This window comes from Coffea eugenioides, chromosome 8 (genome assembly GCF_003713205.1).
Source record: "Coffea eugenioides isolate CCC68of chromosome 8, Ceug_1.0, whole genome shotgun sequence".
Taxonomy (NCBI): Eukaryota; Viridiplantae; Streptophyta; class Magnoliopsida; order Gentianales; family Rubiaceae; genus Coffea; species Coffea eugenioides.
In genome coordinates this window covers 13654197-13675339 of record NC_040042.1, presented here as the reverse complement: position 1 = coordinate 13675339, position 21143 = coordinate 13654197, and the positions used below count along the sequence as shown (strand labels likewise).

The 21143-nt window shown below is 33.1% G+C and overlaps 1 pseudogene; it reads left to right on the top strand.

Moving 5' to 3' along the window:
• The first annotated feature begins 446 nt into the window (after window positions 1-446).
• Window positions 447-20806, top strand: LOC113779019 (annotated as a pseudogene).
• The last annotated feature ends 337 nt before the right edge of the window (window positions 20807-21143 follow it).

The following is a 21143-nucleotide window of genomic DNA, read 5'->3' as shown; positions in this document are numbered from 1 at the left end:
ATAATCTTATAATTGTATAGGAAAGTAAATTAAAACTCATTACACAAGGGCATTTTTGGATATTCATTTAAAAATTTGACTAAGTCATTATTATTTTAAAGCTTTATTACTAAAACTATCAAATCACAGGAGGTGGATGTAGTTTTTTAAACTTTAAGAGAGTTCCGTGGTACTGTTAGAAACCTTAGTGGAGGTTTAGGTTTCTTAAATTATCCCAAAAAAAAAAAAAAGGCACGTTGCTCAATAATCATAATAAAACCTTCCCGTGAGGACAAAATTTGGTCACGAAGTATCTATTGGCGTTTTGTTAAAGTTCAAAGCCACAGAAACCTCTTTAAAGTTAAATATGTGGTCCGTTTTGCACAATCAGGAGGGGACGAAATTAACACTGTGGCAATCTACATACTGACTACAGTACCTCTTTAGCCTCTTTTTCATACAGTATATAAATGGCGTCTCTCGCCTTCACTTCTCACTCGTTAGTCTACCCATCTTCTTCTTCATCAATCTTCTCTCAAATTCTGCCATCAAAAGGTAATCATTCCTTCTTTGACAATCTATATTATTTTGTGATGCGAAGCTGGTGAAGATCCCAATTCGCGATTCCAGTCAACGGAGAATGTCCGTGGAAGAATAGGGAGGAGGAATTGTACTATATTGAGAATCAAGGAGAGTTACAGGAAATGTTTGCTTTCTTAATTGCCTTCCCTTGCTGTTACTTATCCTATCAATTACTAATTAAGAAGTAACCGCAATTTTGACCACCTTGCCACCTCGGCGATGCTTAGTAATTAACTACTATCATAACTAACTAACTATTACAATCAATTAGCTGCTGCTAGATGTGACTGACTGACTATTATACAATCAATTAGCTGGTAAATGATCACAGCTTAGCATTATTGAACGGTTAATATCTCATCAATCAATCCAGTCATTTCCTTGCAACTGCATCAGTTTGCTTCTTTTCACAGTTTGTTTATGATTGTTTGCTGCTTGATGATTTTGATTTAGGTTTTTTTTTTTCTGTAATTTATGGATTCCACCCCTAAATTAAGGAATTAGGTGCCGAATTTAGGGTTGAGGGATTACAGCTTTTTTTTTTGGCTAGCAATTCCGATTATTTATCTTTTGGTATCCCCCGCCCCGCCCCCCCAACGGATGCAGATGTCCGTGAAAGCTCTGACACTCAAGGTTGGGATCCCTGACGCTGGTGAGCCAATTACCCTCGAGGTTGAAAGCTTTGACACTATTGACACTATCAAGGCTAAGATTCACGCCAAGCAGGGTATTTCCCCAGACAACCAGATGCTGTTTTTTGCTGGCAAACAGCTTGAAGATGGGCGGACCCTTGCCGATTACGATATTCAAAAGGAGTCTATCCCTCATTTGGAGCTCAAGGTATGTTTGCTTTCTTAATTGCCTTCCCTTGCTGTTACTTATCCTATCAATTATTAATTAAGAAGTAACCCCCTTTTTTACCACCTTGCCACCTCAGCGATGCTTAGTAATTAATTACTATCATAACCAACTAACTTGCTAACTATTACAATCAATTAGCTGCTGCTAAATGTGACTGACTGACTATTATACAATCAATTAGCTGGTAAATGACCACAGCTTAGCATTATTGAACGGTTAATATCTCTGCAACGGATCTTTTGTCCCATATCCTGTGTCACTCTCTGTACCACTTTTTATTATATTGCTATTTTTCCTTCATAAACATCATGTTTTAGTTCTTTTTTGTTTTCTTAAAATCCAATAACTATTAATTCAGTAAAAAATAAATACAACAGTTTCAAAAAAGCAATATATAATAGAAAATTAAAAAATGCAGCAGAAAATTCATAAAAAATCTTTATGTAACAGTTTCATAAAAAGCAATATATAACAGTTTCATTTTTTATGTATTTTGATTTTTTGAGTTTGTTAATCCAGTCATTTCCTTGCAACTGCATCAGTTTGCTTCTTTTCACAGTTTGTTTATGATTGTTTGCTGCTTGATGCTTTGATTGATTTTAGTATTTTTTTAAAAATTTTCCGGTAGTTGACGGATCTATTGGGATTATTTGGTTGAACGAGAAGACTTTCCATTTTTATATTTTTAATATAATTAATCCAATTTAGGCTGGAATAAAAAAAAAGAAGAAAGAAGGAAAAGATTTTGATTTAGGTTTCTTTGTCTCTGTAATTTATGGATTCCACCCCTAAATTAAGGAATTAGGTGCCGAATTTAGGGTTCGGGGATTACAGTTTTTTTTTTTGGGCTAGCAATTCCCATTATTTATCTTTTGGTATTTTTGCTAGCAATTTTGAGTTTAAAGATTTGAATTTGATTAGATTTGATCGAATTTGCTAGCATCCCACTGTTTCTCCACTATCATTAGTTCATTTAAAAAATATTTGCTATCCAACATGATACTAGGGCATACTTATCTAAACATCTTTACCTATATCTACTTTTCATGAGCCACTTTGCTTACCTTTTCTCTTGCTATGTGTCTCAGTTTATCTGAAAGTGATCACCCATAAATACCTGGTAATAGTATGTACACCATAAGGTTTGATTGTTTACCCAAAAAAATAGAACCTTTTAAAATTTTCTGTTCTTTTACTTGCCTAAACCTCCTCACTTATTGTGGAAAGTTTCTCATATAGTTCGTATAATGAATACACCGTTCTTTTTATTCTGGAAACTCATGGCTCCTGATTATCTTCTACCAGCAATTCCTTCCAATAATTGGTTGGACAGCTATCATTTACTTTCTCATGAACACTTGTTGTGCAAAATTTTCTTCCACTTTCCTCCAACATATCTAACTCAAACCATTCATACAGATTTTCAGAACAAACTTTCTATTTTATTTTTTTTATAGCATTTCAATCGTGTGCCTAAAACAAGTACAAGTAAAATTGTTCCACACCATTGTTAAAATATGCAAATTATGTGATAAGCTTGCAATATTATTACTTGGGTATGTCTTAGCTCAGTCTTTGCCCCGGATCCCCCTATCTCCCACTTTACAATTCGGATTCATCTTCCCTAAGCTTTTTTAGATTTCACACTTCCAAGACTACCACTATTTCTTCCTTCTCCTCATTATAATTTCTGTAAGGTGACAGCATATTTTCACCATTTTTCTTCTTTGCCCACTTTTCTATTCTGCTATGTTATTTTGCCATATGCCATCTCGCCCTATTTTCTAGAGTTATGGATAAATGAATATTGGCAATTATTTTGGAGGGAATGCAAGGGACTTTGATTTAAAAAAAAAAGAAGAAGAAGAAGGAATAGATTTTGATTTAGGTTTTTTTTTCTCTGTAATTTATGGATTCCACCCCTAAATTAAGGAATTAGGTGCCGAATTTAGGGTTGAGGGATTACAGTTTTTTGTTTGGCTAGCAATTCCGATTATTTATCTTTTGGTATTTGTGCTGGCAATTTTGGGTTGAGGGATTGGAATTTGATTAGATCTGATCGGATTTGGCTTTTTTTTTTTGGTTTTTTTCCCCCTAACAGATGCCGATCTTCGTGAAAGGTCTGACAGTCGAGGTTGAGAGCTTTGACATTGGTAAGCCAATTACCCTTGAGGTTGAAAGCTTTGACACTGTTGACACTGTCAAGGCTAAGATTCACGCCAAGCAGGGTTTTTCCGCAGACAAGCAGAGGCCGTTTTTAGCTCGCAAACAGCTTGAAGATGGGCGGACCCTTGCCGATTACAATATTCAAAAGAAGTCTATCCCTGATTTGGTGCTCAAGGTTGGTGGCGGAATGAAAATTTTCGTGAAAACTGCTACTGGAAAGACCTTAACTCTGGAGGTGGAGAGTTCTGATACCATCCAAAACGTGAAGGCAAAAGTTCTGTCTATGGAGGGAATCACACCGGAAGAGCAAAGCTTGGTTTTTGCTGGTGGGCCGCTTGAGGATGGTCGCACTCTTGCATACTATAACATTCTTCACGAGTCCACTCTTGACTGGGTGTTCTCTACTCGCGGTGCTTAGGAGGCTAACTTTCACGTGGTGGCTTCTAAACGACAATACGCTGATTGTCTTGATTTTAGGAATTCTGTTTGCTTTGCTCGTGTGTCTTTGCTATCATGTTGAAGACAATCTTGGTTTCAAGACACTCTTGAATTGGGCTGTTTGTAGTTCTTGTTTTTTTGGGATTGGCTTTCCTCGTGTACCGAGAGAACTTATGAGGAATAAACCCAGTCTTGTTTTAAGACTGTTTTGATTAAGAATAAACTAGTCTTGTTTAAGAATAAACCTAGCCTTGATTGGGCTGTTTGTAGTTCTTGTTTTTTGGGATTGGCTTTGCTCGTGTGTGAGAGAACTACGAGGAATAAACTGCAGCATGCCCAACTAGGCATAAATTATTCAAACCTGCAGCATGGCTTTATATGTATCGAAGTAATTGCATAAATGGTAGGAGAGCAAATAGAAGTAATAAAGTTTGTAATGTTAACAAAAAGGGATAATTTGAGAAACCTCCCCTGAGGTTTTTGATAATTTCACTGAGCTTTCCTAAGGTTTGAAAAATTACACTTACCTCCCTTGTTTTGATAGTTTTAGTAACAAAACCTTAAAATAATATTGATTTCGATAATTTTTTAAATGAATACCCAAAAATGCTCTTTTGGAATGAGTTTTAATTTATTTCCCGATACAATTATAAGATTATTTAGTATAATTATAAGAAAAATGTACCAAAATTTTCATGTCCATATCTGCTATTTGATAAACAACTATAATAATAATAATTTTATTACTATGATACGAGATTTTTTATGGTATTTTATTATGGATTCAAATTTATAAGATAGAAAAGAAAATGTTGAAATAATTCATTTAGAGTTTATAAATTTTTGGAGTAATGGGATTATCATAATTTTAGTAGTGCTTTTGGGTCATTTCTAAGTATAAGCATACCGAATAAGAGAATTTCATTAAAATATTTAAGGGTAAAATTATCATTTTAAATGACAGAGGAGGTATATATAATTTTTCAAATCTCAAGAGAGTTCAATGGAATTGTCAGAAACCTTAGGGGAGGTTTTTGAAATTATCCCTAAAAAAATTAAAATAAGCTTTAGAATGACCGCTATGTACAAATCTTCATTTTGACATTTATTTTGAACAGTGATGAACCATATTGAGAGCACAAGAAAAATTTTCTTGTTCAAGAGAGATATATATGTTTTCATTGTGCATGATTTTGTTATAATAGAAGGATTGTAAATAACTATCCAAACACAAATCCTTTTATCTAGCGTTATTTTGTTAAATTAGCAAGCATTAGGTTAAATAAGGATTTCAACATGTTCATATGTCATTACATAAAATTTTTTTCTGAACTCACTACAAGAACTATAGCAAAGAGGATCTAATAAATTCAATAACGAATTGTCCTATACTAATTGCACTGATAAATAAGAAAGCATTGAAAAGTAAAATACATCTTTCCCCCATCCAGAAGCAAATTTTGTTTATGCTGCCCATGGCCAAAATTGCTAAGTTCTCCCGTGACAACTTGACCTTGAAATTATAACCATAAAATCTTAGTATACATTCCATTGAAGTTAGTAATGGGACTTGACACCTATACATGGAAATTAGAAATGGGTCAGGCGACATTGATTGATCCCATAACAAACAAGATAACTGGACTAACCTCAAAACTTGTAATATTCGTACAAAACCTTAATCCCTAGGACCTTTTTCCCTCTTAATATTCATATATGAAAATTCTGACTTTTTACTTGAAATTAATACATGGAAATGTTCCTTTTCTAAATTTATAACGGATGTATAGCCAAATTTAAGTGTAATTTCAAATTCTTAAGAATTTTAATGACACTCCATTTTTGCTATTAATGACAGTGTATACACTTCAAAATTTGATTTTGAGATTCAACTTTTGCACACATGTCATGAATCAAACGGTGATAGTGTATACACTGTCAGTATATATAAGATTTACTCTTATTATTATTCACATTTTTCTTAACCCTTGCCCTATGTAGTACTTTCTTTTGCCTTCGCCAAAACAAGCTTGACATACAAAACCGGCAAACACATCTATTTCGTGTTCTTCTCTTTTACAAATTATAATTTCAAATTTGTTAAAATATATACTACCAATTAGCTTATTTACACAAAAAGGAAAAAAAATTTAAAAAAAAGAGGAAAATCGAAAAATCAGATCGCTTTCACTGCTTACCAGGGAGTACAATGATGTACAGTATGTAATCGGACGACCCTTGTGAGCCTATCTCTGCCTTTTTGAAACATGATGAATCAAGTTGCTGATTGAGTCGAATATCTAATCAAGCATCACACTGATTTAATTTCTTTTTCTTTTTGAAACAAAGGATCAATCTTGATTAGATCCAGTAAGAGTACAGTCCAATCTAATCCAAGCCAAACAGTTCAATAGAGCACATCTATTCCACTATGGTCAAGTGTTGTACAGCTTCATAGTTGAAACTCTTCGTTCATCAGTCTCTTCCCTTGTTTTTTTTGCCTAAAACCCCTCAAAACTATAAGAACAACTAACTTCAATTTCATCCTAAGGTGGCAACAACAATAGCAGCAAACCCAACCTTTTTCTTGCTCAAACTAAACTTACTCTAACCGGTTCCAACTTTTCTTAATTCTCACAAAATCCCACCTCCAGTTTTCTTCCTTCAAACACATAGTAGTGACAAATTCTCCTCTAACATCATTCTCCTTGATGCCTATGGCCAAGATCAGTGCAAGTGCAACACAACCATCAAGTTTAAAAGAGATGATGATGGCAAAGATCAGTGCAAGTGCAACACAACAATCAAGTTAGCTTAAAAGAGATGATGATGGAATGCCATCATCATCATCAATGGAAATCCAAGAAAAAACAAGCCGACTAATGGAAAAACTTGCTTTTGTCATCTTGTCTAATGCCCTCGAAACTAGAGTGCAAAGATTAATTCTTATTTAATACAAAACTTCCTCATTCTGTTTAATATAATTTATTGCTATCATTGTTTCAACAAAATCATCATTAAGGATGACCTTGTTGATAAGGAAACTTAATTTAAGACTAGATAATCAAGAAAAAAGTAGAAACAAAAAGGAAATACGCTACAACTATATAATTCTATAAATGACACTGATCGAATAACAAGTTTAATTATTACTTACAAGTTTTTTTCCCAACCTAAAAATTCTGGCTTCAAATTAGTAATGACTTTTACCCATTGCCCTGTTTGGGACATTCTTTATTCATTTAACGACCCAATCCAATTTATATTGGTATTTGCTATCAGCTCCTTAAGATGATAACAGCCTTTGCCAGTTACCTTCTCTCAATTGCGCCGCAAAAATATGGACAAAAATGCTCATGCTGAGTTGTACTTCTAATAGACCTTCTACCTAATATACCTTCTAATAGAACTTCTAGAATAGTTGGCCATTAAAAGAGTTCTAAAACTCTACTTGAGAGTTAGGTCAAGGAGTGGTGGTTCATTTTCTTCTGAATTTTTCTTGGGTCTCTTCAGTCCCTTCTTCCTCTAGTATAGAGTAAGAGTAGGTCTATCATATCCGAAAAAAAATAAGGGAAGTTCATCCCACTTTCCATCCCACATCGATAGAAGTAGATAAATAGGAATTAATTCTAACTCCCACATAATGAAAAAAAGTAAAAGGTCCCAAGAGGAAAATAATCCTATTTGAGCACTGTACATTGCTAACATCAGGAAATTAAATCATTGAGAATCCTGTAACCGGCCAAGCTGCTAAAGTCATTAAAGTGGTGATGAATCCCGTTAGTAAAATAGGTCCCATAGAAAGTCCGTCTGTTCCTAATCTCCAATCGAAAGATGAAACATAAATCATGGATCAAACAAACCCTATTAGGGATTTTCTTAATTTAAAAAGGAACCTCATATAAATACCATGGAATAGGGGTTGATCCTATTCATGGAGATTCCCTAAATATTTCATTCCAAAAATAGAAAGTTCGACACAATTGTGATTTTTTTTTTTGGAAAAAAAAGTGGAAGTTCATGCCACTTTCCATCGAAGAAGCAACCGTAGTTCTAATAGGCTTTCTGGCTGCGGTGGGAAGTTCATCTCACTCTCCACCTTAGAAGCAACCCCCAAGCTTCCATTGTTGTTTTGCTAAAAGTTCAAAACAACTGATTTAAGGGCTGTGATCGTTGAAGGTGTACATGAATGGAAATGTTTCATTTGTGTTCTTCATCGGTAGGAAGTTCATCCCACTTTCCACCCACCGCACAAGCAACCCCGGAGTAGTTTCCATTGCACATACCATCGGATTGCTTCATTGCGCATACCACTGCATTGCGTGTTGGTTTTGCGTAATGAAAAGGGGACGAAATTAACACTCTGACAATCAACAGTGCTGACTACAGTATCTCTTTAGCCTCTTTTTAATATACTAGTATAACGATAGTTACTATACCATTTTCCCGGATGTTAAAACTGAACACTTGGATACTAAATTTATATATGTATATAAATATAATGAAGGCTTGAATCCTTTTGTGTTTCGAGTTGCCGCGGAACTACTATGTTTACCTCCACTTTTCCTTCTTCGAAATTATTATCCCCGCACGTATGAGATTTACATTTATTATTTGTTAAAATTTTGATACCTTCTACGCGCACATTTTCCTCGAATACCAAAATGGGAGAAGTGAAGACAAAAGTTAATTAAATTCAAATGAAGAATTGCACGTACAGTTGCTGTGGTGTAGAATTTTTCTCAGGCCTGGCGAGTACTCCTTGCCAAGCGCGTGGTCTGTGCTTCTTAGTCCAAATGGTTTTGGACCACAAACAATTCCACCATGGCTAGACCATGATGTGTAGGAACGGTCAATGCGTTCCTACCATAAATATAGGTATCCGAGCTTTAACACATACACTATGAGGTCAACGACGGAATGTCAGAAAGAAAATATTGTAGCCGCTTTTGATTTGTATACTTCTTCTTCATCAATCCTCTCTGAAAATTCTGCCACGTTCTAGAAAAATTGTTCGCGGTAGCCTCCCTCCCCAAACGCAACCACTTGCTTAATGTGGAAGTAGACGTCTTCTGTTTTTTCTCTATATATGGGCGTCTCTCACCTTCATTTCTCACTCGTTAATCTACCCATCTTCTTCTTCATCAATCTTCTCTCAAATTCTGCCATCAAAAGGTAATCCTTCCTTCTTTGACAATCTATATTATTTTGTGATGCAAAGGTGGTGAAGATCCCAATTCCCGATTCCAGTCAACGGAGAATGTCCGTTGAGGAATATGAAGGAGGAATGGTACTATATTGATAATCAAGGAGAGTTACAGGAAAGGTTACAATAATAAAGGGGAGATAAGTTCACTAGCTTTCTTAATTGTCTTCCCTTGCTGTTACTTATTCTATCAATTATTAATTAAGAAGTAACCGCAATTTTGACCACCTCAGCGATGCTTAGTAATTAACTACTATCATAACTAACTAACTATTACAATCAATTAGCTGCTGCTACATGTGACTGCCTGACTATTATACATCCAATTGGCGGGTATATGATCACAGCTTAGCATTATCTAATGGTTAACATTGATTGGGGTTGAGGGATTACAGTTTTTTGTTTGGCTAGCAATTCCGATTATTTATCTTTTGGTATTTGTGCTGGCAATTTTGGGTTGAGGGATTGGAATTTGATTAGATCTGATCGGATTTGGCTTGTTTTTTGGTTTTTTCCCCCTAACAGATGCCGATCTTCGTGAAAGGTCTCACAGTCGAGGTTGAGAGCTTTGACACTGGTAAGCCAATCAGCCTTGAGGTTGAAAGCTCTGACACTATTGACAATGTCAAGGCTAAGATTCAAGACAAGGAAGGTATTCCCCCAGACCAGCAGAGGCTGTTTTTGGCTGGCAAACAGCTTGAAGATGGGCGGACCATTGCCGATTACGATGTTCAAAAGGAGTCCAGACGTCATCTGGTGCTCAGGCTTGGTGATGGAATGCAAATTTTCGTGAAAACTCCTACTGGAAAGCCCATAGCTCTGGAGGTGGAGAGTTCTGATACCATCGACAATGTCAAGGCAAAAATTCAAGATAAGAAAGGGATCCCACTGGCTGACCAGAGGCTGATTTTTGCTGGTAAACAGCTTGAGGATGGCCGGACTCTTGCAGATTATTACATCCAGGAGGAGTCAACCCTTCACTTGGTGATGAGGTGGAGGGGAAGAATGGAAATATCTGTGGAAACTTTGAGAGGGAACACCTTAACTCTGGAGGTGGAGAGTTCTGATACCATCGAGAACGTGAAGGCAAAAGTTCTGTCTAGGGAAGGAATCCCACCGAACGAGCAAAGGTTGGTTTTTGCTGGTACGCATCTTGAGGATGGTCGCACTCTTGAAGACTATGAAATTCCTCACAAGTCGACTCTTCACTTGGTGTTCTCTACTCGCGGTGCTTAGGAGGCTAACATTCACGTGGTGGCTTCTAAACGACAATACGCTGATTGTCTTGACTTTGGGAATTCTGTTTGCTTTGCTCGTGTGTCTTTGCCATCATGTTTAAGACAGTCTTGGTTTCAAGACTCTCTTGAATTGGGCTGTTTGTAGTTCTTGTTTTTTTGGGATTGGCTTTCCTCGTGTGCAGAGAGAACTTAGGAGGAATAAACCCAGTCTTGTTTTAAGACTGTTTTGATTAAGAATAAACTAGTCTTGTTTAAGAATGAATAAACCTAGCCTTGAATTGGGCTGTTTGTAGTTCTTGTTTTTTGGGATTGGCTTTGCTCGTGTGAGAGAGAACTACGAGGAATAAACTGCAGCATGCCCAACTAGGCATAAATTATTTAAACCTGCAGCATAGCCTTATATGTATCGAAGTAATTGCATAAATGGTAGGAGCAAATAGAAGTAATAAAGTTTCTAATGTTAAAAAAAAAGGGATAATTTGAGAAACCTCCCCTGAGGTTTTTGATAATTTTACTGAGCTCTCATAAGATTTGAAAAATTATACTTACATCCTTTGATTTGATAGTTTTAATAACAAAATTTTAAAATAATATTGATTTGGATAATTTTTTAAATGAATACCCAAAAATGCTCTTATGGAATGAGTTTTAATTTATTTCCCTACACAATTAGAAGATTATTTAGTATAATTATAAGAAAATGTACCAAATTTTTCATGTCCATATTTACTATTTGATAAACAACTATAATAATAATAATTTTATTACTATGATATGATATTTTTTATGATATTTTATTATGGATTTAAATTTATATGATAGAAAAGAAAATGTTGAAATAATTCATTTATAGTTTATAAATTTTTGGCGTAATGGGATTATCATAATTTTAGTAGTGCTTTTGGGTAATTTCTAAGTATAAGCATACCAAATAAGAGAATTTCATTAAAACATTTAAGGGTAAAATTATCATTTTAAATGATAGGGGAGGTATGTGTAATTTTTCAAATATCAGGGGAGCTCAGTGAAATTGTCAAAAACCTCAGGGTAGGTTTTTGAAATTATCCCTAAAAAAAATAAAAATAAGCTTTAGAATGACCGCTGTGCACAAATCTTCATTTTGACATTTATTTTGATCAGTGAGTGATGAACGACATTGAGAGCACAAGAAAAATTTTCTTGTTCAAGAGAGATCTATATGTTTTCATTGTGCATGATTTTGTTATAATAGAAGGATCATAAATTACTATCCAGACACAAATCCTTTTATCTAGCGTTATTTTGTTAAATTAGCAAGCATTAGGTTAAATAAGGATTTCAACATGTTGATATGTCGTTACATAAAATTTTTTTCTGAACTCACTACAAGAACTATAACAAAGAGGGTCTAATAAATTCAATAACGAATTGTCCTATCCTAATTACACTGATAAATAAGAAAGCAATGCAGCATGGAGCTTGAAAAGTAGAATACGTCTTTCCCCCATCCAGAAGCAAATTTTGTTTATGCTGCCCATGGCCAAATTTGCTAAGTTCTCCCGTGACAACTTGACCTTGAAATTATAACCATAAAATCTTAGTGTATATTCCATTGTAGTTAGTAATGGGACTTGACACCTATACATGGAAATTAGAAATGGGCCAGGCGACATTGATTGATCCCATAACAAACAAGATAACTGGACTAACCTCAAAACTTATAATATTCGTACAAAACCTTAATCCCTAGGACCTTTTTCCCTTTTAATATTCATACTAGGCATTGTGCCCCGCGAGTTTCGCGGAGTGCTCATTATTGACTGTTTAAGAGTAATGTAAGATTTATTTAATAATTAATGTTTAGAGTGTTTTATATGATAGTAGGGTTGGAATAATAAATAGAGAAACAATATATTAGATTAATATATTTATAAATAGATATAGTAATATTGTTGTGATTTGTATTTAATTTTTTAAGAGTAACAGGATGTAAATATTATTTAAATTAATGGAATGTAAATCATTTGTTAAGAGTTGAGATAAATTAATAATTCGAAATAATTTCGATATGTTTATTTTTATATTGTTAAATATAAGTGTAAGTAGAATAAAGAAAAATTAGGAAACAGATAATTGCTTTGTGCAAGAAGCTGTAGTGGACACGTTTAATTATGATTGTTGGATAAAGTCTCTGCTGATGAGCTACAAATGATAATTGTTTTCATTGAGCAGGATGAACAGGATGACACTTCCTTCATGTAAGAAGTGTTTTTGTGTGAATATTGGTCAACCTTCTGTTATTTCTATTTCTTCTAGCTGAAAGATCCATCGAGTTTTAGCATGATAGCAATTGATGACTCTTATGTTGTCTGTTAGTATATGCGAGGGTATATCATCAATGAGTATCTGAGATAGAAAATAGGGAAAAAATGTAGTTGTATTATGAAATGAGAGTAGCAATGTAGTGTATGAATTATATTGATTGGAATGTAATTTGTATGAAAATCACCAAAGATTCAAAATCGTGTGTTAGATAATGGAAGAGTTTAGTATTAGAAAAACTAAAAGAAAAGAAATATAGTGAAGAATATAAATTCATAAATATAATATATACAAATTAAGGATTTTTAACAATTTGAAATTATAAATTTAGAATCATATATTTGTATTTATTGATCGAATAATTGTTTTTTGAATCAATAAATATTATTTATTTTTAAGTTTATATATATTAGATACATGTCAAGTACATATGATTTTCATTCATTTGTATTAATACGAAATAGCATAATCAATTTATATATTTGATTGGATACACATGGAATTTGTATTCATTTGCATATATTAGATGCACGCAGAATTTTTAGCGATTTGCATTTTTTTTCATATTTAATATTTTTGCTAATATATACATTTTGGAGAAAATTAATTAAATTTATATACATTAGATACATGTTAAGTACATGTGATTTTCATTGATTTGTATGAATACGAAACAGCATAATTGATTTATATATATTGATTGGATATACATAGAATTTTTATTCATTTGCATATATTAGATGTACCTAGGATTTTTAAGAATTTGCATTTTTTTCATATTTAATATTTTTACTAATATATATGTTGGAGAAAATTAATAAATAAGCAAAAAAAAACATAAAAAGAAGGCTATTGTATGTATTAGATGTGCATAGTATTTTTAGAGATTTGTGTATTTTTTTAATAGTTAATATTTTTTTGTCAATATACATACTTTTGACAAAATTAATAAATAAGCGAGTTAATAAATAAGCGGATAAATATAAAGAAGGAGAGAAAATTATAAATATAGAAATAGTCTCGAAATTATAATTATTTGGCATAAATAACACTTAATTATATGTTAATACAAGCCAGTATTATTAATTTATATATATTAGATATAGGTTAAACATATATAATTTTCATTGATCTGCATTAATACAAAACAGCATAATCGATTTATATATATTGATTAGATACATATAGAATTTTTATTCGTTAGTATGTATTAGATATACAAAGGATTTTTAGTGACCTGCGTAATTTTTTGATATTTAATATTTTTTTCAATACACACACTTTTGACAAAGTTAATAAGCGGATAAATATAAAGAAGGACGGAAAATTATAAACATAGAAATAGTGTCGAATTATAATTATTTCACATAAATAACACTTATTATATGTTAATACAAAGTAGTATTATTAATTTATATATATTAGATGCATGCTAATCATATATGATTTTCATTGATCTGCATTAATACAAAACACCATAATCAATTTGTATATATTGATTAGATACATATAGAATTTTTATTTGTTTGTATGTATTAGATGTACATAGGATTTTTAGCGACTTGCATATTTTTTTGATATTTAATACGAAACATCATAATTGATTTATATATACTAATTGGATACACATAGAATTTTTATTCATTTGCATATATTAGATGTACCTAGGATTTTTAAGAATTTGCATTTTTTTCATATTTAATACTTTTGCTAATATATATTTTGGAGAAAACTAATAAATAAGCGAATAAACATAAAAAGAACGCTATTTTATGTATTAGATGTGCATAGCATTTTTAGTGATTTGCATTTTTTTAATAGTTAATATTTTTGTCAATATACACACTTTCGACAAAATTAATTAATAAGCGAGTTAATAAATAAGCGGATAAATATAAAGAAGGAGAGAAAATTATAAATATAGAAATAGTCTCGAAATTATAATTATTTGATAAAAAACACTTATTATATGTTAATACAAGGCACTATTATTAATTATATACATTAGATATAGGTTAAACACATATAATTTTCATTGATCTGCATTAATATAGAACAACATAATCGATTTATATATATTGATTAGATACATATAGAATTTTTATTCGTTAGTATGTATTAGATATACATAGGATTTTTAGTGACCTGCGTAATTTTTTGATATTTAATATTTTTTTAGTCTCGAAAAATAGTCTCGAAAATGCGAAAGCTTTAAATTAATAATTTAGTAGTTAACAAATATTATGGAATTTATATTTTTGAAATAGAGGGAAATTATCCTATATTTTTAAAAACAATTGGTCGTATTAATGGAAGCTAATACAAAGTGGCACAATTGATTTATATTTATTAGATACACACAAAATTTAAAAAATCATTATTTTTGTCGACATATATATTTTGGAGAAAATGAACATATATATATATATATATATATATATATATATATAAAGGCACACAAATAGGATGCAAGAATATATATAGATTTGGATAGCCCAAAAAAATCGCGTCTACATTAAGGAATGGAAGGTAGCAGCTGCACAACTGCAACAAACAAAAGTAAAGAAACAATAATTAAGAGAGAATATCATCGAAGCAACATCTTTATTATTCAATGTGTGTATCTTGTTTCTTGTATATAAATTAACAATGTGATATCGAAGCAACATATATAAATTAAAGATTTTTAACAATGTGATATTAGAAATTAAGAAATCATATATTTGTATTTATTAATCGAATAATCATTTTTGTATTCTATGAGTATTAGATCGATTGATTTGTAAATAAATGTTGCTGGAAAGAATAGTACTTGCATTAATTTTTTGGGAATTAATAAGATTCTAAAATTTAAAGATAACACAATTTTAAAGAGTCTGTTAGTTTATTGATATTGAAAATTAATAATGCTTGATTGAATAACATATATGAAAAAATATTTATTTAATCATGAAGTAATTTATTTATTGATCAATCAATATCTTACTCAATTTTTTTGGGAATTAATAAGATTCTAAAATTTAAAGATAACACAATTTTGAAGAGTTCGTTAGTTCATTGATATCGAAAATTAATAATGTTTGATTGAATAGCATATATGAATAAATATTTATTTAATCATGAAGCAATTTATTTATTGATGAATTAATATCTCATTCAAAATCAATGAATAGATAATGTACCACATAGAATTTATATTGTTCTGCATAAATTAGATGCACACAGAATTTTTATTGATTTGTATATTTTTTAGAAAATTAATATCTTTGCTAATATATATATTTTGGAGAACGTTAATAAATATAAAAGAGCAGAGGAAAGTATATTTTGAAGAAGGAGAAAGTTAAAGAAGGAAGTTAATAAATCAAATCGATAAATTAATATATTTTTGTCAATAAAGTTAGATAACAATTGCAGCAGCGGAAGATGCACAAGAAACAAAAGGACAAAACTATTAGATAACAATTGCAGCAGCAGCCGAAGGATGGACAGCAAACAAAAGGACCAAATTGAGCATAAAATTACAAAGAAACCAGGACAAGGGCACAATTGGAAGAAGGGAACAAAAGCAGAAATGAGCAAAAAGGGACCAGCAGCCAAAGGGCCTGCACGGAAGCTTGAAAAGGACCAAAAAGGACGAAATCAGCTGGAGAATCACATTGAAACCAAGACAATCAACCGTAGCTGGAGCTTCCCCGCTTTATGTAGTTTAAGATAAGATAAGATAAGATAAGATATGAAAATTCTGACTTTTTACTTGAAATTAATACATGGAAATGTTCCTTTTCTAAATTTATAACGGATGTATAGCCAAATTTAAGTGTAATTTCAAATTCTTAAGAATTTTAATGACACTCCATTTTTGTTATTAATGATAGTGTATACACTTCAAAATTTAATTTTGAAATTCAATTTTTGCACACATGTCGTGAATCAAACGGTGATAGTGTATACACTATCAGTGCATATAAGATTTACTCTTATTATTATTCGCATTTTTCTTAACCCTTGCCCTATGTAGTACTTTCTTTTGCCTTCACCAAAACAAGCTTGACATACAAAACCGGCAAACACATCTATTTCATGTTCTTCTCTTTTACAAATTATAATTTCAAATTTGTTAAAATATATACTACCAATTAGTTTATTTACACAAAAAGGAAATTTTTTTTTCAAAAAAGAGGAAAATCAAATAATCAAATCGCTTTCACTGCTTACCAGGGAGTACAATGATGTACAGGATGTAATCGGACGACTCTTGTAAGCCTATCTTTGCTTCTTATGAAGAATCAAGTTGCCGATTGAGTCGAATATCTAATCAAGCATCACACTGATTTAATTTCTTTTTCTTTTTGAAACAAAGGATCAATCTTGATTACATCCAGTAAGAGTACGGTCCAATCTAATCCAAGCCAAATAGTTCAATAGAGCACATCTATTCCACTATGGTCAAGTATTGTACAGCTACATAGTTGAAACTCTTCGTTCATCAGCCTCTTCCCTTGTCTTTTTGCCTAAAACCCCTCAAAACTACAAGAACAACTAACTTCAATTTCATACTATGGTGGCAACAACAATAGCAGCAAACCCAACCTTTTTCTTGCTCAAACTAAACTTTATCCTCTCAACCGGTTCCAACTTTTCTTAATTCCCACAAAATCCCACCTCTAGTTTTCTTCCTTCAAACACATAATTGTGACAAATTCTCCTCTAACATCATTCTCCTTGATGCCTATGGCAAAGATCAGTGCAAGTGCAACACAACAATCAAGTTTAAAAGAGATGATGATGGAATGCCATCATCATCATCAATGGAAATCCAAGAAAAAACAAGCCGACTAATGGAAAAACTTGCTTTTGTCATCTTGTCTCTAAAGCCCTTGAAACTAGAGTGCAAAGATTAATTCTTATTTAATACAAAACTTCCTCATTCTGTTTAATATAATTTATTGCTATCATTGTTTCAACAAAATCATCATTAAGGATGACCTTGTTGATAAAGAAACTTAATTTAAGACTAGATAATCAAGAAAAAACTAGAAACAAAAAGGAAATACGCTACAACTATATAATTCTATAAATGACACTCATCGAATAACAAGTTTATTACTTACAAGTTTTTTTCCCAACCTAAAAATTCTGGCTTCAAATTAATAATGACTTTTACCCATTGCCCTGTTTGGGACATTCTTTATTCATTTAACGACCCAATCCAGTTTATATTGGTATTTGCTAAGCTCCTTAAGATGATAACGGCCTTTGCCAGTTACCTTCTCTCAATTGGGCCCAAAAATATGGGCACAAATGCTCATGCTGAGTTGTACTTCTAAAAGGCTTTCTGCCTACCGTGGGAAGTTTATCCTAACCAACTACTCCTAGAGTAGTTAGCTACTAAAAGAGTTTTAAAACTCTATTTGGGATTTAGGTGAATGAGTGGTGATTGAGTTCCTTCCGAATTTTTCTTAGATCTCTTTAGGTCCCCCATTTCCTTCTTAGATCTCTTTAGGTCCCCAATTTCCTTAATATAGAGTAAGAGTAGGTCTATCATGTCTTAAAAAAAAAAGGGAAAGTTCATCCCACTTTCCATCCCACATAGATAGAAGTAGATAAACAGGAATTAATTCTAACTCCCACATGATGGAAAAAAAGTAAAAGGTTCCGAGAAGAAAATAATCTTATCTGAGGACTGTACATCGCTAACATTAGGAAATTAAATCATCGAGAATCCCGTAAATGGCCAAGTTGCTAAAGTCGTTAAAGTGGTGATGAATCCCGTTAATAAAATAGGTCCTATAGAAAGTCCGTATATTTCTAGTTTCCAATCGAAAGATGAAACATAAATCATGGATCAATTAAACCCTATCGAGGACTTTCTTAATTTAAAGAGGAACCTCATGTAAATCCCATGGAGTAGGGGTTGATCCTATTCATGGAGATTTTGTAAATATTTCATTCCAAAAATGGAAAGTTTGACACAACTGAGACTTTTTTTTGGAAAAAAAGTGGAAGTTCATGCCACTTTCCATCGAAGAAGCAACTGTACTTCTAATAGGCTTTCGGCCGACGGTGGGAAGTTCATCCCACTTTCCACCTTAGAACTAACCCTGAAGTTTCCATTGTTGTTTTGCTAAAAGTTCAAAACCACTGATTTAAGGGCTGTGATCGTTGAAGGTGTAAATGAATGGATATGCTTCGTTTGTGTGCTACATTCGTGGGAAGTTCATCCCACTTTCCACCCCACCGTAGGAGCAACCGAAGTTAACTGTACTTCTAATTGGCTTTCTGCCTACGGTGGGAAGTTCATCCCACTTTCCACCTTAGAAGCAAACCGAAGTTTCCATTGTTGTTTTGCTACAAGTTCAAAACCACTGATTTAAGGGCTGTGATCGTTGAAGGTGTACATGAATGGAAATGCTTCATTTGTGTTTCTTCATCGGTAGCAAGTTCATCCCACTTTCCACCCACCGCACAAGCAACGCCGGAGTAGTTTCCATTGCACATACCACCGCGTTGCGTGTTGGTTTTGCGTAATGAAAAGGGGACGAAATTAACACTCTGACAATCAACAGTGCTGACAACAGTACCTCTTTAGCCTCTTTTTAATATACTAGCATATCCGTATGGGCGTCTCTCATCATCAATCTTCTCTCAAATTCAGCCATCAAAAGGTAATCTTTAATCTAAATTGTTTTGTGATGCAAAGGTAGTGAAGATCCCAATTCCCAATTCCAGTTAACGGAGAATGTCCGTCGAGGAATAGGGAGGAGGAATTGTACTATATTGATAATCAAGGAGAGTTATAGGAAAGGTTACAATAATAAAGGGGAGATAAGTGATGTTTCTTTTTCACTAGCTTTCTTAATTGCCTTCCCTTGCTGTTACTTATTTTATCAATGAATTAAGAAGTAACCGCCTTTAACCACCTTGCCACCTCAGCGATGCTAAGTAATTAACTACTATCATAACCAACTAACTATCTACTTATTACAATCAATTAGCTGCTGCTAAATGTGACTGACTATTATACATTCAATTAGCAGGTATATGATCACAGCTTAGAATTATCTAATGGTTAATACTGATTCGGGTTGAGGGATTACAGTTTTTTGTTTGGCTAGCAATTCCAATTATTTATCTTTTGGTATTTGTGCTGGCAATTTTGGGTTGTGGGATTTGAATTTGATTAGATCTGATCGGATTTGGCTTTTTTGGTTTCATTTTTCCCCCTTAACAGATGAAGATCTCCGCGAAAGCTGAGAGCTCTGACACTAGCAAGCCAATCAGCCTTGAGGTTGAAAGCTCTGACGCTATAGACAATGTCAAGGCTAAGATTCAACACAAGGATGGTGTTCCCCCAGACCAGCAGAGGCTGTTTTTGGGTGGCAAACAGCTTGAAGATGGGCGGACCATTGCCGATTACGATGTTCAAAAGGAGTCCAGCCGTCATCTGGTGCTCAGGCTTGGTGGTGGAATGCAAATTTTCGTGAAAACTCCTACTGGAAAGACCATAACTCTGGAGGTGGAGAGTTCTGATACCATTGACAATGTCAAGGCGAAAATTCAAGATAAGGAAGGGATCCCACTGGCTGACCAGAGATTGATTTTGGCTGGTAAACAGCTTGAGGATGGTCGGACTCTTGCAGATTATTACATCCAGGAGGAGTCAACCCTTCAGTTGGTGATTGAGGTGGAGGGGAGGAATGGAAATATCTGTGGAAACTTTGAGAGGGAATACCATTACTCTGGTGTTGGAGGGTTCTGCTACCATCGAGAACGTGAAGGAAGAAATTCTGTCTAGGGAAGGAATCCCACCGAACGAGCAAAGGTTGGTTTTTGCTGGTACGCATCTTGAGGATGGTCGCACTCTTGAAGACTATGAAATTCCTCACAAGTCTACTCTTCACTTGGTGTTCTCTACTCGTGGTGCTTAGAAGGCTAACATTCACGTGGTGGCTTCCACTGATTGTCGTGTTTAACACTGTCTCGATTTTGGATTGAGTAGAGGATTTTATGATAGTAATTGTTTTGCCGATAGAGTAATTTGTTTTTAGTGTTATGATAATAGTGGAGTTTTTATTTCGACTGTAATGTTCTGATTTTTTTTTTTTTTTTTTAATGTAAGGAGATTATGACTTAGTTTGTTTTATTTAGATTTTTTTTTATTATAAGTGTTTGTTTTATTGCAAAATACAGCTGTTTGCGTCTATATGTGAGACAAAGTTGTGAATGAAAGTTTTTTTTGGCCGTTTGTAGCATTGATGAATAGCAGTTTTGTTTATATTATGTTTTTTTATTTGCTTAGGAATTTTAAAAGTTTGGTAAGAACAGTGGTACTATCTTGCTTGTGATATGTTACCCCATCAGTTTTGTTT